The 21,347-nt window shown below is 39.0% G+C and overlaps 1 protein-coding gene across 2 annotated transcripts in view; it reads left to right on the forward strand.

The window, feature by feature from the left end:
- Pid1 (phosphotyrosine interaction domain containing 1) overlaps window positions 1-21,347 on the forward strand; it is a 231,676-nt gene that overhangs the window by 67,020 nt on the left and 143,309 nt on the right. The gene's annotated exons all lie outside the window — the stretch shown is intronic.

Raw genomic sequence — 21,347 nt, forward strand, 5'->3', positions numbered from 1 at the left:
TCTTTCTCCCCACCCTCCCCATTTAAGTTTTCCATGAGATTTCTGTACTTTGTCTTACTCTAAGAGTCGTGTGAAACCTGGCTTTACGTGTTATGTTAATTAGCCAGATGTGGCAGCATACACCAGTAATTCCAGCAGCTTGGGAGGCTGAGGCAGGAGGATCAAGAGTGCAAAACCAGCCTCAGCACCTTAGCAAGGCCCTAAGCAACTCATTGATACCCTGTCTCTAAAGAAAATGTAAAAAGGGGCTAGAGATATGGCTCAGTGGTTAAGCACTCCTGGGTTCAAACCTTGGTACCAAAAAAAAAATGTTAATTGATTACATTAATAATTAAATTAGTAATAGGGAAAAAAAATTGAACAGAAAAGGAGGCTTTCTAGAATGTCATGCTTAAAGAGAACCAAATCATTGATCTACCAAGCTGCCATCAAAACATGATCCTTTCCCCCTCACTGTTCAAAGTGTGGCCTGAGGAGAGCAGTATCTGAATCGCCTGGGAACTTGGTAGAAATGCAGAATGTCAGGTGCCATCCCAGACCCACTGACTCATAATATGCATCTCAGCAAAATCCCCAGGAGATTTCTATACACATAAAGTTTGAGAAGCACGATTCTACTCAACTGCTGTTGGAAGCCAGATACCTTGTGGAGAATTAAATAGACTCACAGAGTGCTGTCCCTGCCAATGCAAATGTATGAGTGCTGGCTAACAGCACGAGCCTGGGGTTCAGCCCAGCAGATGGTTTGTGGGTAGGACTGGGGGCCAATATATGAAATGAAATGTCTGAGTTGGTTGCTTTTGTAGAGTTGTCAGTGTATTTATTTAACTTTCAATGTCATGGTTAAAGTGCTGGGATTGGATCCATTTAGCTTAGAGTATAAAAACATACAGCAGAGTATGTATGTATGGGTGCTTATCCAGTGCTTTTTAATATGAAAAAGCTCTGTGGGGAGGATTTAGAACTTAATTTAAGGGAAATGTCAGGTCATAGAGTCTATCTAACTTAAACAATTTCTTATGCCCTGGTTATCTTTTCTCTATCCTTCGTACTCTTTTTCTGATAACTCTCTAGGCAGAATGTAATGAACACTGAAATGCTAACAAACCATTGTTACCTTTGGTTATTATAGTTGCTGGGATCTTTGCTATTTTTTTTCTTCTTATACAGGAATATTTTTGATTTTTTTTCCCCTTAAGCAATACTTAACGATTTGCTTTTATGAGGACTATCTCCAGAGTGTGGCTTGTAGATGAATCTGAGCAACTGAAATCACCTTGGCAAATGGTTTTGTATATAATTGTACTTTTTGGTCTGAGTAGGAAAAAAAATCCACATTTCACCCAAAAGCACACAGGATCTATTTCAGCACCAGCCAGATAATGAGACGGTAATTGGTGTGTAAGCCGTTCATTCTCCAAGTTTTCTCACGGGGCATAATTTGTCTCTTATTTGTCAAGGATGGGTTCTGCGAGACAACACTCCCATTCATGATGGGCAGAGCAAATGTACTAAAACATTATCATAGCTGGGATTCACGGTCCACTATGGATTTATGTCAAGAATGTTAATGATTTGTTTATGAATAAGTGGGCCTGTCGCATGGTCAGACAGTAGCCTGCAGAATTGCTGAATGGACAGTTTGCTTGCAGAGGATTCTTGCAGGAAATAAATACTCTTGCCAGGCCTTTTGCATCTCTTAAGTAGCTACTGTGAATTGACTCTGGGGTTTGAAATGGTGGCATTTACCTCACAAAGTCCTGCACTCACTATTTCTGGTCTCTGAACTCTAAATTTTGTTGATATAGTATGGGGGAAAGAATATCTTTTTTAGGATTGAGCATGATTCTTTTTATTTGGTAAAGACTCTGAGAAAATAATGATTTTTAATTAAATGTCTTATTGAACAGAGTCCCCCCTACCTTCACTCACCAGATTATGTGTTCTATTTTGAAGTGTGTGCTAATTTGTGGAAGTTGTGAACTCACAGTGGGTATTGATTGGTAGATAAAAGTTAATTGGAAAGTAGAATCCAGGAAATGAAGAATAATTCAAGATTATATAATTCTTCATATATATACACACACACACACACATACATGCATATATTTAAAAGTGTGTGTGTGTATGTGTGTGTGTATGTGTGTGTTTTGTGGTGTAATACAATTTAATGATGTTTATTCTAGCTACTTTTTAAACATTTGCCTCTTTAGGAATGATGAAGTTGGCTTTCTCTTAAGAAGAAATTTAAAGTTAAATATTATTCTATTTAGGTGAAAAGGATTCTTTTTTTCACTTTGGGATCAAATTAGTATAAGTCATGTTTTCCTTGAATTTTATTCAATGGGTCTTAATAACTTAAACATCAAAGTCACTTTGCATAAAGTTCTAGCTGTAACCTGAGAAGAGTCACACTACATATCTGACTAAGAGGAGAGTAAGATCAAGGCTCCTTTGTCATAAAACATGCATAATATCTGTTTAATACAAATTACATCTGCACTTACTAGCCAGAGACCAGCTATGGTGATTCATTCCTTCCATCCCTGGGGAAGTCCTGGCTGTTCGGTGCTTATAGTGTCAGAGAGTTGGGCATGAAGACAGTGCCACCATCCCAATCCCATGTTCATTCTGTTGTACAGTATACCACAGGGCAAAGCTGCATGACCCCCTGTCTTGAGTCCTTCTCCCCTTGGCTATGGTGCCCTAATGGTTGTCCAGGGAGGTGGATGAACTTACCAAATGATGTTGAAAAAAAAATGGCAGGTGTAAGGGGTTCCAGGAATCAGAGGATTCCTTGACAAGATGTGAAAATCCCTTATGAGATTTCTGTGTTTCTTGGGTTTTAACTGATTTTAAAGGCTCTGTGATCCTTGTAAAGATCATTTTGCTACATACCAAATTATTAACTCAGTGCTTGTCAGATCATACTGCAGTGTAGTAGTAGCATGTTTGTTCAACATCATCATTGTCATCTTTTTTATGGTAAATATGATTTGGAAATTAAGAAGTACTCATTTAAAATCTTTCTCAGGCCTCACTGGTCATGCCCTATATAAACTGTCCTCCACCCCTAACATGTAGCCCTGGTGATAAGCAGCAGATGTGTATGTAGATTTGACCTCTGCTGACTATTCTGAAGTTCATTGGCTTTAGAAGGGAGTGAGAAGAGATAGGGTGAATATTGATCAAGTTTCTTCCAGAACTAAGAGATGAAAAAGTATGGTTTGTCAAATTTTCAACTGTATTAAGTTCATACTAAATGGATCTTGATGAGGTCTGTTATGTTAGACCTTATTGGTCTAATAGATTTAAATACGTCCAAACATTAGGCCATTGTAATAACATCCAAGTATTATTAAGCAAACAATTAGATCTAGAATAAAGTTGTTAGCTGAGATAGAGTAAGATTACATATGAAAGGTATGAATTGAGCATCTACCATGTACAAGGTGCAGTGAACATGCTTGGGGAAGGGAAGATGGACCAAGCCTGGGCTGGATGCTCAAGGAGCTGAGTATGTCCACCTCTACATAGATAGTGGTAAGGATTCACTGTGTGCACAACTCCTTTCTATTTCACTGCTCCTATTTCCATCCTTTGAATGTTGACACAGTAAACATTGCAAAGTAAGAATACTTTACTAGAAATGCCAAATTGGAGTAGTACAGCATACTGTCTATGGATTTGCATATATATGTGGTTATGTTATTTTTTATCCTTGGTCTAAGGATTTTCTTTCTCCATCTTTTCCATAGAGGTGATTAAATTGATCCTGCAAATGAGAAGGGAAAACCCAACCCATGTCCCACTTCCTCCAATTTTCACCTGAAGTCTGTTGACCTCAAGGTTCCCAAATACCGATCTTCATTAGGATCACCAGGGAATTTTTTCTTGGGAAAGGAGATGCTGTTCTCCTCAAGAATATTTGTTTATAACCTTACCCTAGAGGATTCTGTTAGTGAATGGGCCATATATATTACTTTGTTGCGAGATGATCAGAAATTCCAGATTTCTAAATTTGTATTTTGCTCATTTTCTGGGAGCAGGTTCCATAGTTTTGCTTATATTCCTAAAGTGGCCTGAAATCTGTAAAGAGCTTATGAATCACATTTCTTGTGGCTGGGATGAGGTTCATTAATTGTAACCATACACCTGTGGTTCTTTGAACCTAGGAGATAAATGAATTGAATTCACAGGTGGTGTGATGAAATATTATGGTTTAGATTTGAAGTGTCCCCCAAAGACTCATGTGTAGAGGATTTGATCTCCAATTGCAGTGATGTTTAGAGGTAACAAGGAATTTTGGTAAACTCATGGTAAGGACCTCACATCCTTCGGATGTGCTTTTTTGTGCTTCTAGACAAATGAGTAGATAGTCTTTATTTAGGAATTTGTTGTGTTTCCTATTAAAGAAATTGTTTGACAACTGTTTCCCAGTATCATTGGGGTTCTGTCTGTGAGTGAAGAAAAGTCATATAAATCCTGTCTTCAGTTCTGTTTCTCTTCACATAACAGGAGGTGGTAGGGAGAAAGCCCAGGCCTAAAATTATTGGGGGAGCTGCTTAATGTGAGCTGGGCTGGTTGAGTTGGGAGAGATTTTCACCTTCACAATCTGCAACAGATGCCACTGAAGCAAAAGTGAATACGATTTCTCATTATGCAAATCAGAACTCTAGGGAAGTACCTCCCCAGAGCCATTAAGATGGGCGCTCTTAGAACACAGGAAACAAGGATTAGTGAGTATGTGGAGAAACTGGAACTCGGTGGCTATTGGTGGGAATGTCCAGTGGAACCGCGGTAGGAAACAACATGGTATTCCTCAAAAAATTATGAATAGAATTATTGTATGACCCAGCAATATCACTTCTAGATATATGCCCCAAAGAGTTGAAAGCAGAGTTTCAAAGAGATATTTATTCGTATACCCAGGTTTATAGCAACATTATTCATAGTAGCTAGAATGTGAAAACATCCAGGTGTTCATTGAAGGGGTAAGCAAAATGTTTTATCTCATACAATGGAATATTATTCATCCTTAACAGGAAGAAAATTCTTATATATGCTACATCATGGATGAACCTTGAGGACTTATGCTAAGTGAAATAAGCCAGGTTCAAAGAACAAATACTATATGATTCCACTTTTTTAAAGTTCGTCTGGTGGTCCAAAGCATGGAGTCAGAAAGTAGAATGGTGGTTGCCATAGGTTGGGGAGGTAGACAAGAAGGATTATTTAATGGGTACAGAGTTTCAGTGTGGGGAAATGAAGGGCTCTGGAGACACATGTTGACGGTTGCACAACCATAGGGATGTATTTAATACCACTGAATGATGCATTTAAACATGGTGAAGTTATTTAATTTTATGTTATTCACTTTTGAAAATTAGAAAAAACCAAAGATGATTGAAAGGGTCTTTCTCATAGTTTCAAAAAATGCCTCCCCGAGTTCTCATCTGTCATGGGCTTGAGAGATCCTTTTTCGGTCAGAATACAGAGTGCAAAGGTGTGGATCAAGCTGGGCTCTGGCAGTGGAGATGCCTCAGTAGACATTTAACACAGGCAAACAGTCTCTCCAGGTATTTAGAAAGTATTTGTCCAGCGTTCCTTCATGCAGGTGCTGGGTGACATGCAGGCGACTGGAGTTGAGTTAGAACCAGGACCGTTTTCCTTGTTTTTGAACCCAATAGTTCACCCAGGTTAAGGATTCCTTTTTGTCCCATTTTCTAGTTTTATAGCAGAAATAGACTTGATTCCTGATTGTGTGATTGACAATTTTATAGTAAGAGATTGCATGGCATAGAGAGATATGAAAAAGAAAGCAAGACCTGATTGAGGTTTCCCTGTCAGTGCTTGGGTGCATTTTCTACACATGTGGATCTAGGCACGCACACCCTCTTAAAACAGGAAGCAGGTGAGGCCTTCTGCCTACCAGATGTCATGGACATAATTACATGGTAATATATGTTTTCTTCTCTATTTTCATTTTTAGAAGAAATCAAGAGGATCGTTAAATGTCTTAGTGACAATCAAGTCATTCTAATGTGGAGGTAAATTAGAGAAAGAAAGCAATGTGGAGGGCAGGATGGGTGGGCAGCAGAGTGGGAACTCAGTGGTGGGGCTGGAGGGACTTGCTTTCTCCTGGACAGGTGGCTGGTAGAGGGGGAGCAGGTGCAGTTGCTCACAGTTATGCTTCTGTGGACACACAATAAGGACCGTCATTTCAGCTGCTTGCTCATCAGCTGCAAGGCTCCACACGAGGAGACAGTTCCTTTGTAGTGTGTATGTGGTAGGGGCCTGTGTTAATGTTATTAATTCAGCACCTACTCTTTTCTCAATGTCTTTTTGGAAAAAAGGAAAAAAAATCATTTTGGATATGCTTCCCTCAAATATGTCTTTGCATCTGTTCACTTGATCATTTGGCGCTGTAAAGAAGGGAGAGGCAGACTGATGTGCCTGCTCTGAGGAGGGATTCTAATAACTCCTTAGAAGTCTGTCTGTGGCTACCCTTCCTGCTGGGCCCAGGATGAGCCAGGAAACTCCAAAGAGCTTCCCAGATGAGCCACATCCCCTCCTCCAAGCTCAAGGCTAAACTCTGTGCCTCCTGTCCTAATGAGGCAAAGCAACCCCGAGTTTCCAGTTGACCTTCTAAAGTGTTGATGTGAAATACAATTACCAAACTTATTAAAATCACACACACACACACACACACACACACACATACATGTATATATGAAAAATTGAAAAGATTGTTAAATGTTTCAGCAAAAATCAAGTCATTCCAATGGTGGAGGTAAATAAGTCTTGAGGAAATATCTATATCTGTATCTATATCTCTACACACATTTATATCTATGCACACACACACACATATATATGATGTGGTTACATTTTGCTATTTGATCTTAAAATTAAATTTTTTTATTTATAAAACGTGTTTCATTATACAGACAAAAGCTCTGACTTGCACAATTCTGAGATATTGTTGAAATGTTGTTAACATTGATTAGCCTTGATGTAAAAAAAGCCATATTTTAATCTATTTCTTAAAATTAAAAATTTCCCAATTGTTTTATTGGGGTCAACTACAGCAATGCATTCATTAAAACTGGCATGCGTTGGGCACTGTGCAAGGTACTGGGACAGTGGCTCCAACGCAGCTGTGGTGGACAGTGATTTCCTGTTCTCCAGGCACTGTTACTCCCATGGTGGGAGAAGTACAGTAAACATACCAGCAAAAATTAAAGTTAATATGTTATAGTACAATAGTATTGCATCGGGTGATACTTGGTGTGTGTTTGGTGGGGGGGCTGCTTTCATTTAGAAAGAGAAGGAAGACCCACCTGAGAAGGTGCTGGTAGGGACATGAGTACTGATCAGGAGGCTGTCTCATGCACATTTGGGGTAGGCACATTGCAGGAAGAGCACCTGCAAGGACCTTAGGTGGGAACAAACTGGTCATGGTATTGAGAACTTTGGCAGGGAGAGGATACAGGAGGAAAATGCAGAGGGAAAAGTAATCAACCATTAGACCTTGTCAGCCCTGGCATGGAGTCTGGAATTTTACCCCCATGAAGGATGGAAAGCTCGTGGTGGGTCTCAAACAGAAAGTTGGTTTTATATGATTTATTGTTTTAGAAAGAGCTTGCCTGACAGTCGTTTTGGACGAAGGATTGTAGTGAACAAGAAGGGAGGCAGAGAGATCAGTTACATGACTGTTGCACTGAGTCCAGAGGAGCAACGATGGCTATAGCAGAGAGATAGTGTACAGTGGTTGGATTTGGGTAATGTTTCAAATATAGGAATTGTCAAAACATAAGGTGTAGATTCTCAGAGAAAAAAATCAAGAACATCTCTTAGGATTTTAGCTTAAAAAGAAAAACAACAACAACAACAAAAAAACAAATAGATTCTGGTACCATTCATTTGAGATGGGAAGGATCCCAGGGACGAGATGGTGGCATATTTTTTGGAAAAAGAATGGTATGTTCTGTATTGACCGTGTTAATTTTGAAGCCTTCAGGCATCTAGTTAAAGATACAAAGAAGGCAAATGAACACACAAATCTTGTTCACAGGGGAGAGGTCTCATCTAGGTGCATGTGCTTAAAACTTTTTGGAAAATAACTGGGATTTAAGGCCAGGGAATAGAATGGCATTGCCCAGGAGGGAGGTGGGCAGAACAGTGGTCTGAAATGGGGTCCTTTGCTGGCTTCTTCTGTACTAGACCTCGAAATGCTGGACTATCCTATCAATTGCTGCTGAGGACAGATGTTGAGAACAGTTTATTGCCTTACATTTTGAGAGTGTTTGAAGGCTATATTCGTTGCATACATCAATTCCTATTAAATTATGAGATCTTTGTGCAAAAAAAAATCCTCATGTGTTTTGTCCCTTTGTAGTACAATGGGAAAGATAAAAATGTTGGAAAGACTTGTGTATAGAGTTTCAAGGAAAGATATGCTTGAAAAGCGAGGATTGCTTTCTCAATGTGCCAATATTTTATAGCCTGGTTACTTTAAACCTTAAAGCTATCATTATTTTTATTAGAAATTGGCTGGATTTGCACCAAGAACTCAGAAGAATTTATTCCAGTTGTTCATTGCTACCACTACTTTATAGTCCTGAGTTTTGAGCCAGAACACTTGATGTTAGATTTGTTGAATCTTTCATAGTGTTGTCTTTTTGTTTTTTAATAAAAGAATGAAATGCACTTGAAATGGCTGTAACACAGTCATAAAAGGAGAAACTTGATCATCCAATAAATATCAACACTCCATTATTTGAAAAACTAGAAAAAAATTAAAAAGTACAGCCTTGAAAGACACTGGCATGTTCATTCACACGAACTGCACACTTTAAAAAATAACAACAACAACAAACCAGGATGGACTGTATTAGTTGTCCTTTGTTAAGATTTTTGTAAGACACTTTTGCTTCACTGTGGTACCAGCTTTCAGCTGTTTATCATCTCATGCAATATGTCTATCACTAACTATGCATCAATTCTATAATTTTGATTATAGAAATCATTGCATTTGAAATATAAGGTGGAACATTTGTTTTATGTGTGCCTTAAAAAAGAGATACATAATTTATACTGTACAATTGCATAAGATGGAAAATAACTCCAAATTATTATTGTTAAAAGGTGTTAATACATTCTTAGAATTATTTTATTAGAATTGGACTAGTATAATATTAATGCCTAAGGAGTTTTCAATACATAAAGGATATGAGTGTGCTTTAAAACACACAATAATATTTGAAGAGCGGTAGTTAGGGTGTGCTTTAAAACACACAATAATATTTGAAGAGCTCTTATTTTCCTTAGTAATTTTATTGACATTTTTGCAAAAATTTGATATACCATGAAGAGTTATGAACTTTAATTTATTTCAATTAAACTGACATTATTTTTTCCACAATTTTATTGGTGCATTATAGTTGCACATAATGGTGCAATTTGTTGTTATATATTTGTACATGCATACAATATAGCAATATAATTTGGCCAATATCACTCCTAGCACTCCCCACCCTCCCTGCCCACCTGCCAATCCTTTTTCTCTTTCATCTTCTGATCTCCCTTTGATTTTCATTATATCCCCCCTTTTCTTTCCTTTTTCCAATTTAGATTCCACATATGAGAGAGAACATACAACTCCTTGACCACCTGACTTTGGCTTATTTTGCTTAGCATAATGGTTCCATCCATTTTCCTGCAACTGATATAATTTCATTTTTCTTTATGGTTGAATAAAAGTCTACTGTGTATATGTACCATATTTTTTTTTTTTTTATCCATTCATCCACTGATGGATGCCTGGGCTGGTTCCATAGTTTGGCTATTGTGAATTGTGCTGCTATAAACATGGGTATGCATGTATCATTATAGTATGATGACTTTATTCTTTAGGATAAATACCTAGGAGTGATATAGCTGTGTCATATGGTAGCTCCATGCCTAGTTCTTTGAGGAGCCTCCATACTGACTTTTATAGTGTTTGTTATGATTTATAATCCCACCAATAGTCTGATTTCCTTTTTCTTCATATTATCTCTAGCTTTCATTATTATTTTTATTCTTGATGACTATCATTCTGACTGGTGTGAGATGAAATCTCAGTATAGTTTTGATTTGCATTTCCTAATTGTTGATGATGTTGAACATTTTTTCATATATTGTTGGTCATTGGTATTTCTTCTTTTGAGAAGTGTTGTTTCATTCATTTGCCCATTTATTAACTGGATTATTTAAATATTTGGTGTAAGTTTTTTATATATTCTAGATATTAATCCTCTGCAAACTGATATTATTTGTAATCCGAATTCTTTGTGTGCCTTTTTTTTCTACTTAATTTCTCAATCACCCAAATTGGTTTTTTAGTGCCTCCTAGTATTATTTTTGTCTGTAATTTTCTCTTTGCATTCTAACGTATTTTATGTTGTATGTATATTTTCATTGTATGTTATTTGGCACAGAAAAGTACATGAATTTTGCTGTTTAATTGAAAAAATTTCCCCTGTCATTATATAATAAAATGTGTTTTTCTTGTTTCACACAGTTGATATTGTCTTACTTGTCTATTTGCACATTTATTTTTTCACTCATTTGTATAATCATATATCAATGTTATTTACTTAATGTTCTAATAGTAGGCCTTCAATAAAAGGTACATCTGTGTCAGCCATGTAGATCTGTGTCAGCCATACGCAGCCCTATGCCTACATATATTCCTTCTAGTCCTCAATAAAACTTTGACAGGTAAGTGTTCTCAGTTCCACTGGGAGAATAAAAGAAGTGAAACCCAAAACATAAACAGAACTTGCACAGGATCAAAAGGCTCTGAGCTCAAAATCTGCCCTGCACTGTGTCTGCAGGTATTTTTATAAGCATTAAAACACTGTATGTAGCCTAGACTGAGGAACTGTACCAAGGTAATTTGACCCATTTACATGTATTGTTGTAACTGATGTGCTTAAAACAATCTTGTTCTTTTTATTTTGGGCTTTGTGTTTTTCATGCTTTATTGTACTACCTGCTTTAACAAATTATGTTTAGTTTATTTTCCCTAGTGATTTGTAAAGTATAGACAGTTTCTGTGTTTGAAAATGTAGATTCTGTTCTTACCTCTGAAGAATGTTTTTGAGCAACTTAACCTGTATTTCTCTTATCAAAGTTTACAGTGACATATCATATTTCATACATTTGATTCAAGTGGGCTATGAAATATGATATGTCAAGGACTATGTAATGTTTTGAACAACTAATAATAAAAATTTTTAAAAAATTATTTTTTTAAAAAAAAGTTTACAGTGAAATTAAGAGTCACACCAAGTATAAAAGAGAATTCTATTTTCCCTCCCTACTTTTCAGTCTTAGAAAATGTAATTAAGAATTTTTATTATCAAATTATTATTTTTGGATTACATGTCTTCACTTCTGGGAAACAATCTTGACTTCGACTCTTTAGATCTACCTTGGTGTTTAACTGGTTTAGAGGTCAGTCCTCAGACCTCACAATAGATCTCTAGTATGAATACTCTCTCAGTATGCATCCTTCAATACATGTGTATGAAAAGAAGGAAATGTGGGAGATATATAGTCTAAGCATTTTCAATCTATATAAGTGCTCTAGTCTTCATTGTTTTTATCAAAATTCTATAATTTGGGGGTATAAAAATAAAAATGTCTAATTTCAGGGCTATCCCTTATAACATCTTCTCAGTAAAAGCCTGGGAATATGTCCAGTAATAAGGAAGGGGCCTTATTACTACACTGTGGAACAATCATGTCTGGGTGCTATGTAGTTATTTAAAAATTTAAGAATTATTTAGAATATATTGTTAAGCTAGGGAAAAAACCAAAATGGGGAAGATTATATATAGTATTTTATTGTTTGAGGAAGATTAACAAAATATGATCTAAAAAATAGAAAAATATGAATGTATATATGTATAATTATTTATATATGTGTTGTGTATATATCTATATTTAAATACATGTATGTATACTTACATTTATGTATGTGCATGTGATTGTATATATATATGAAGACTAAATCAAATAATTTTTTAAAATGTAGTTACAATAGGGAAAGGAAGGGACATAGTTAGAGGGTAGAGGGGAGAGAGATAGCAACTAGAATTTTCTAAGTATGGAAGAATTTTGTAGAGTAATATAAGTGTTCATAAAATTGTAGATAAAATTAAAGCAAATATAATACATAACCTATGAAAACCGAAAGAAAACCTTAAGCAATGAACTATATTATGCTGATGATTTTTAACTCATGAAGAATTATCTCAAGTACCTGGTAAACATTCACTGGCTGTTCATTATTAGTGAAATACAACCTCAAAGAAAGAAAGAAATCTGCCAACATATCTTACCTGTATTGAGTAATCGTTCACTTTCAGTAATCTCTTTATAGTAAAAATGTTGGCATTGTTATTCTGAACTAATTTCAGTGTATTATAATACATATATGTAATATGTACATGCATATGCGCATAATGAATATATAATATATCACATATATGAATAATCATCATTATGGTTTAGATATGAGGGGTCCCCCAAAAGCTCATGTGTGAGATGATATTTAAAAAAGTTATAGGTGAAATGATTGGGTTATGAGAATTTTAACCAGTGCATTAATCCCCTGACAGGGATTAACTGGTTGGTAAGTATAGGCAGGTAGGTGTGGCTAGAGAAGGGGGGTCATTGGGGCATGCCTGGGGTATACATATTTTGTCTGTGATGAGGGGAGCAGTCTCTCCTCTCCTCTTCTCTCTCTCTCTCTCTCTCTCTCTCTTTCCTTTCTAGTGGCCATGTCCTCAGCTGCTTTCCTTCACATCTTCCTGCCATGTTTTGCCTCTCCTCAGGCCCAGAGCAATGGACTCCCCTGTCTATGGACTGAGACCTCTGAAGTTGTGAACCCCAAATACACTTTGCTCCTCTAATTTTCTTGTTTTTGGTCACAGCAGTGAAAAGACTGACTAAGACTATCATTGTGCTACTGTACCCTGTCCTATAACATACCCTTCCCTCTATTACTCCTTTGCTTTCTCCTGTGTGGATGCACTCTCCTAATGAACAGATATATGTTTTATCCCATCGTATGTATTCCATGAACATTATAAAATGAAAACGCTTTCTGATTATGTTAATGTCATTAGGAATCTAAAACCCAGAATGAAACATAATCCCTGTAATCCTAAATTTGAATGGAAATATCTCTGTATCTAGTGTAATCCTCTTAATTCATGTCCTCCTTAATTTTTGAGTTGTTTCTTGGAGGTGGTTTTATCACATTTACAATTAACTTATAGAATAATTTTTCCGAGATTGCTTTCAGGTTCCTGTGGTGAGCACTATGGAAAGCCTGCCTCTTCACCAAAGTCTTGAGAATGTATGCTTTTTCTCTTATTCTACCATGTTTTTCAAACAATCTTTTCTTTCCCTCTTTTTAAAAGGCAAATGCCTATAATCATAAAGGTAGAACTTAAAATAAATGTTAGATCTTCTCCTTCTTTAATCCAATTAGCTTTTTTTTTTTTTTCCTTTTCTGACCTTGAGATTCACTAACCATCTTGAAATTATTTTTCAAAAACTCAGAAAGTTCTCTCAACTCTTGGAATAGCTGTGTGTCAGCTCTAAGCCTAGAACAACAAATTAAATTTAATTCCCTCCTAGAATTTTCATTAGGCTTTCTGAGCCATAACTTGGTGGCAAGGGACTAGAGATTATTCTTGTTATATGTGGAGGTAATAAGTCCTCTTTGACGGTGTCTTTCCATTCCGCAACTCGAATACCCCTTCACGGTATTTCTTGCCCTCTTGGGAAGCCATTTTGAAAATAACATATGGCTTCCCTTTCATTTTGTGAAACTGGTGTTTAATTTGGCTGGGAGCAAATTGTACTTGACATCAATTTTACTCGTTTTTCTTTCTGGAAAAACTACTCTGAGAGGTCATTTTCCAATAAGGCTAATTTTATTAAGTACATACAATTTATTATGTATCAATTAAGTCCTTCATCCTTACTCACACTCACACACAAAACTCAACAATAACAACAAAAAACAGCCCTCTCCTGTCATACCCCATGGACTGGTCTCAAGGAGCAAAGATTTTATCACTGGTGTTCACATGTGGTCTGTGTGGTAGACTCTCAATGGTTGGAAATGTGCTGCTGCTTCTCTCCTTGGCAATGAAGCAAGAATTAGATGGTAGTCAGTATAGATAGGTAAATGGAGCCAGGTCAGATCAAGGAGGCCAATTTAAGTGAGTCGAGAAAGTTGGAGAGGGATTGAAATGCTGTTGCCTTCAGAGCCCTTCCTCCACCTTTATCAAGATAACCTGCCCCTGCTCCAACCTGTTGCTAAGGTCACCTGTCCCAGGGATTGTCCCTCCCTACAGGGAGTTGTTAATTATGCCCCCTTCCTGCTCAGATCATGCCACCTTGGCCCTCTGGTCCATCTGCCTCTCACCTTTCAGCCATCCCACTGAGCATGTCCTGGGCCTAATCAGGAAAGAGAGAGATAAGGGAAGAGAGCAGGAGAACAAAGGAAGCCTTAGACAGATAAAAAAGCAGGACACCCTCACTTCTTGGGATACCAGGATAGCAGCTATGGCCACCTTGTCTCTCTCGGGAGAAGTCTCTGTTACCCCTTTTTAAATAAGCCCTGTTTTGTATGCTTGCCCCTGCGTGCTGCTCCAGTGTGATACTTCACCATGTGAGGGACAGGACTCGTCACTGGTCACTGGTGGTATCCATTCCCCTCCTCTAGAATCTGGGTTGTCTTTAGAGAATTAAGCCACAGGATGTGGCAGAAATGGCTTCCAGAGACTCAGGAGGATGGCTGGGAAGAAGTCTTGCAGGGGCGGCCTCTGCCCTGGCCTCATGAACTTGCTGTGTAGGTGCTCTGAGCCAGCCTGAGAGGAGTCTGTCTGTCCTGAGGCCATGCCAGGGAGGCCATGCACAGGAGGTCTGGGAACCCAGTGTCCTAGATCTCTTCAGATTTAAATGTTTGAGTATTTAACATTTACATTTTTAGATTGATTTGATTTCCCAAAGCCACATGGCTAGTGAGAGGGGACCTGGATTTTGAATCCACTTTCTAACCCTTTTTTGACACTCAGTATGCCTCACTGACTCCCATAGCTTACCCCTTAGCTGACGCGATTTATTTAACTTAAATTTGACTTACTAATTCTTTTAAAAATCTTAATCCAATTTAAGAGTGCTGATTCTCATATTGCATAGCGTTCCCTGGTGCTTTGAACCTGTTAATTTTGGTTGAAGTATTAAGGGTGTCTAAATGGAAACTCATGAATGAACTTGCTGAGTGAATGGAAAAGTACCTCTAAGCCTTTTAGGCCCTAGTTAGTTGCAGGGTATGTATTAGCTGTTGAACTTGGATTTATTCATGGTGAAGATCTCTTTGAGACAGTGAAGGGTATATCATTTTATGTTATTTTGGGGGGAACCATTTTGTATATGGAGCTGGGCTCTGTGCTTTGCCAGAGGAGTCCTTAAAGAAGAACCTGATTATGTAAGAATTCCATTCCATTCTCTTAAGGGAGGGAGGGCGTTTACATCCTTTGAAGTACTGGGCCATGTGACCTGGATGTGGCTACCTTCCTTTGATGCCTCCAGCTTATCTGTTCTCTACTGGAGTCAGTCTACCCTCCTCTCAGGAGATATCTGACAGTGCTTGACACTTGGGAGTTTCAAGTGTCCTCTGGTGGGTAAAGGTCAGGGAAGCCACGACCAGTCAGCAAGGCCTAGAATCCTAGCTCTGACCTCTCAACCTCTTTATTTCATTATTGCAAAGATCCCTCAGATCTTTTTGAACACCCTAGTAACACCCTTTGCAATGAAATTTTACAATACTATTATATATAGTTTAGGTATTATCTGTGCTTTATACCTAACAAGAGTAAAAAAGATAACACTGTCTCCCTAATTTATTAAGGGTAAGAATTTTTTTCAGACACCAAGATCTAATGTTTGTTCCCTTGGGGATGACGTGTTCACCATTACAAGCACATGTGCCAGTAGGTCACCTTGTAAAGTGAGAGACTTGTGAATAGCCTGGTCATCAATAAATTGTTTAATGAGATGGAAAAACTGCAACAATAAAAACCTAAAATGTAAGAAGAGGGTATGTACCGAAAGCTGGGTCCTTGTCCCTAATGCCAATTAATGCAAATTTAAAATTGAGGACATGGTTTTTAAGCAAAAGGAAAAAGAAGGTTTATTGCTCTGCTAGTGAAGGAGAAACAGGGGATTCCTGTCCCACAGGCTGTGACTGCCCATCAGGAGGGACTGGGTGTGGGGGTAAGGAGGGGTTTAAAGGAACTCTTCAAGGGTTACATTCCAGGGTGCCCTGATGGTGTGTTAGGATTCACTTGTTAATTTGGGAGATATTCACTTCTCAGATCCTCAGTAGGCATCTCCTTCCTGTAGTGAGTGTGTTCAAGGGTGGTTAACTAGGGGGGAAAAAGATACTACTGTCTCCCTAACTTGTTAGGGTGAGGGAGAGGGGAGAAGAAAGAAAAAACATTTTAAAAAAAATAAGCCTTAGAGCAATGATGGTGAAGGGACCGCTGTTACAGGTGTGTGCCTTGGAAATTGATGAGACTGCTTGGAAGCAAAATGTTTGCTCAATGCAGTAATAATCAGGGTAGACAGCAGGGTAAAGCAGATTCTCACTCTTTCTCCTGCCTTTCAACGGGAACCTCTCTGCTTCCTGTCTCCTCCCTCAACAGAAGCAATCTTTAGGCAGGCATTGATAAGCATATTCTCTTTCTGTGTGCCCAGCTCCCCTCTAGTTGGTCAGTGAGTGACCATCTCTTTTTCTCTTACTTCATTCAAGACGAGATACCTGTTACATGTCTGGTATTGTGTGAGTGCCAGGGTACCAGTGGGACAGACAGACACACACCCGCCCTCCCTGCAGCCTGTGATGTAGCTCAGGGCTGGTCCAACTCTATCATTTACATAATGCAGTCACCAGTGTCTTGATGCTGCATGCCACCACTGTAGCTCTATGTAACTGTCGGCTAACTGAAATCCTTGCTCTCTTTGTTATTAATGAACACAACTCATTAGGTAGAACATTTATTTAATGGGCAATATTTATGTCATTATCTTGCATGGGAATCGATGTTGCTTGCCATGAATTAAGGGAAACAGTATAAATAAATGCAGTGGGGATAGTTAATGAATTATTGCTGTTTTCTGAGGGCTCTGAGCTTACAGTCAGTATGCATGGAACAAAAAAGGAAGATAAGCACATAAGGTGTTCAGAGCATTCCGGCATTGAACTGAGACTCTCTCCCTGATGTCAGCTTGAAAGAGAATTTAAGTTGGAATAACTCTCTCACTATATAGGTAAGATGGATATATAATGCTGTACTTTTTGTACTTCCTAAAATTATCTCATGTACTACAGTGGTCTTTCCCACGTTTTGGGAAACACTGATCAGACTGAGCCTTCATGAAGTCATGTCTTTCCCTCATCTGTCCCTTGACGATGCTGTCCCATACATCACCATTAACAGTCAACCGTAGACATGTGAGGTTCCTCATTTTGCTTTGTATTCCTAGTGCCAAGCCCCATGCTTGATGTAGATCACTTGCGTGAGCAAATGAAGATGTGTCTTCACTGGTCATGCATGGCCCCAGGTAGTCCACAGTTGTGTTCATGTGAATTAGGACTAGGTGCAGCTCCAGGGGATGCACCCTGGCTGAGCAGAGCACTGGGCTCAGCCCGCACTTGCCCTTGGCTGAGAGACACTTTTGTGCAAGAGCCACCTACCCAACCACTTTGCTTCTCTGTAGAATGGCATGTGAGATCTGTGTCAATAGGCGACGAAGGACTTTCACCAGGCTCTTTTGTGATTAGGAGCAATCTGAGAAGCCCGGTATTGTTCAGGTGTGCTTTAGATGTGTTCTCTTTGTTCTGAGGTGCACTTAAGAGGCAGTTACCAGTAATTATCATTGAGAAAATTTTAATACAGAAGAAAAATAGACTTCACATAAATATTTAACAGCATGCTTACTAAAGAATAAGGAGGTTTAAGAAGCAAATTTCCATGCAGTCATCTCTTATTGTAGGATAAGGATATACAAATCCATTTTTCTTTCTTTCAAACAGAACTGTGTGAGTCTTCCTCTTTTCTTCCCTTCTTGTCTTCCATTCTTCCGTTCTTCCCTCCACCTCGTCCTCTCCTTTCCTCCACTTCTCTTCCATCTCTTTCCCTTTGTTCTCCTTTCTTCCTTCTCTCTTCTCTCTTCTCCTTCCCTTGTTTTGGGGGTGGGGCGGGGTGTGGGGAAGAAACACTGTGTGGTAGTTTCCAGCCGTGCCCTGGTTTCCTGTGGGTCATGGCACTGGGAGGCCATGGCTGACATCTGGGCAGTGCGTGGAGTCCAGCCATTCAGAGTCAAGGCAGGAAGGTTTGCAATCACCTGTTGATGTCTCTGTTTTAAAGGTGATGAAATCCCAAGAGAATGAATGACTTATTCCTCAGGCACACTTGCATTCTGTGATGTGTAAATTTGTGTCATGTATCAGGACTGATGAGGCAGCTTTGGGTTTAAAAGTCAAGAGGGATAAGCAGGAATAAGAATGTGAAGGATGAAAATATTCCCAGTGATGGAACGGTACCCATATGTCATTCAACAGACATTTCTTGAGCCCTATTTGGGGGGTAATGGGGCAAAATCTGATTAGAGTGGGTAGGTAAGAGAATGGAATGAGGGGAATTGGAGAGGAGGGTAAAGAAAACGGAGAAACTGGAGTTTTGCTATAGAGGGGTTGAAAGAAATGGGAAAATAGCGGCAGTGGGAGGAGATTGTGTTCAAGAGAGTTTTGTTTGTTTGTTTGTTGAGGGGGAAATTGTAGCATATTTCACATTTGGAGCAATGATCCTGTGGGGAAGGAAAGCATGGTACAGTGGAGGGATGAGTTTCTGGGGCAGTGTCTCTGAGTTGACAGGAAGGGATGAGATCAGTACACACTTGGCCTTTCCTGTGAGTTCAATGGGGCATCCATGGGAGGGAAGGGAGACAGTCTCAGAGTCAGGTATTGAGGGATATGGGTTTAGGAAGACTGTCTCCTGAACGCATCAATATTCTCAGAGGTGGAGGGAATTTATTCATTTCCTAGAGCTGCTATAAAAAGGTAAACCATCTTGATGTTAGTATTCATTGAGGTTCTCTAAGGAAATAGAACCTCTGGAGGTAAGGAATGGCTGCAATTATGGAGTCTGAGAAGCCCCAAGACTAACTGTTGGCCAGCTCAAGACACAGCGGAGCCAATGATGCCATTCCCGCCCAAGTTCATAGCCCTGAGAAGCAGGAGGCTGATGGTATAAGGTCTAGTCCAAAAGCCAGTAGGCTGGAGAACCAGGAAGAGCTGGTCTTTCAGATGAGTCTGAAGTCAACAAAAGACTGACATACTGGTTCATGAAGATCAGGCAGGAAGAAGTCCCTCTTATTCCTGGGTGGGTCAGGCCTTCAACTTAGTGCCTGGGTCCCATCCACATGAGGAAGAACAATCTACTAATTCAAATGTTAATATTATGCCTAAAAACCCTACAGACACAGCCCACAATGGTGTTGGATGAAATATCTGGACACCCTGTGGCCCAGCCAAGTTGGCGTATATAACTAATTATTATCACAATAGCTTAAAACAATAGAAATTTATTCTTTCCCAGTTCTGGAGGCTAGCAAACCACAGGTACCAGCAGGGTTGGTTCCTTCTAAGAGAGAATCAGTTCCACTGTTCTCTCCCTATTTTTGGTATGGCTGGCAATCCTTGGTCTTCCTTGGCTTATAGATACATGGCCCTAGTTTCCATGGTATACACCTATAGGTAGCCAAATTTTTCTTTTCTCATAAGGAAGCAAGTCATTGGATTAAGGTTCAGCCCAGATTAGGGTTTACCTTAATCCAGTAAACCTCACCTTAAGTTAATTGCATTTGTGACAATCCTATTTCCAAATAAGGGCATATCTGGGTTCCAGAAGTCAGGCCTTCAAACGTATTAGGAGACACAATCCAACCCAGAACAGGAAGCAAGACCTCAGCTGAGAAGGGGGATGGGATACAGGGGAAGGTGTAAATAGTCCCGTGAGAGAGCAGCACAGCAGTCCATTAAGGAATTGTAGGAGACTGCTGATCTGCCTCTACTGCTGCTTGGGGTTTGTGGTTTTGAACTGCACATGAGAGTAGCTGTCTTGTTTGTGTGGGTTTCTCCAGCCATGAGCAACTGTTTGGGCATCCACAACTTGAGCAGAAAGTTGGTTTTACCAGGGTTGTTTTTCCAAGGGAATTTGATACAGTGGTCATTAAAAGTATAGGAGAGGGAATTGTTATGATGGTTGGGCTTGGGAAATAAGTCAGGTAAAAGAAAGAAAACAAGAGAGGGTGAGTCACAGTGGACAGGTCATTGAGGTTCCTGTAAGGATAAAGATGGTGGGAGTCCATGGTATCCATGAGGGTGAGGTGAAAAAAACAGGAGATTGTATTCAGAGTTGAATGCTTGACATGGAGCTGTGGCTAGTGCTACCTAACTATGGAAGATTGAAATGTGTCTCCTAAAATCACTTTACTATTGTTCTATTCTATTACTTTTTAAAAGTGCACTGTACTTTTTTTTGAGAGGTTTTAGCAGAATCGAGCAGTGGGACCTGAGAATTTCCATATGCCCTTGTGTCCCCAGATGCATAGAACCTCCTTGCCACCAACATCCTTCACCACCATTTTCCATTTGCTGCAATTGACAAGTCTCCATGGACACATCATTGCCACCCAGAGGCTATGGATATCTTCAAGTTGTCCACGTGTGCGATGACATGTATCCACTATTAGAGCATCTCACTGATGTCAAGTTTCACTTTCCTAAAAGTCCTTTGTGCTTCACTTGTTCATCCCTCTCAATCTCTGGAAACCACTAACACCATCTCTATTGCTTTCAGTTTTCTAGAATGCCATTTAGTTGGAATCATATAGCATGCAGCCTCCTTAGATTGGCTTCTTTCACTTAGGAATATGCATGTAAGTTTCCCTTTATTACTCTTAACTATGCCACTCAATCTTCTCTCTGTAGTAAATTCAGAGGGTTATTAATTTTTATTACAAAATGTTCTCTGTGATTCTGGTGATGCTTCTTGGATTTCTTAAGTCATCACTTTGGTGGGAGATGTCTCTGGTAAGGTCTGCAAAGAGAAATAGAGCAGACTTGTTTCTGAGCTGTTCTATTGCAATTCGATGGTTCGTGACTTCTAAATATGGAACTAAAATGCTAAGGATATGGTCGTTATGGA

Source organism: Marmota flaviventris, chromosome 11 (genome assembly GCF_047511675.1).
Source record: "Marmota flaviventris isolate mMarFla1 chromosome 11, mMarFla1.hap1, whole genome shotgun sequence".
NCBI lineage: Eukaryota > Metazoa > Chordata > Mammalia > Rodentia > Sciuridae > Marmota > Marmota flaviventris.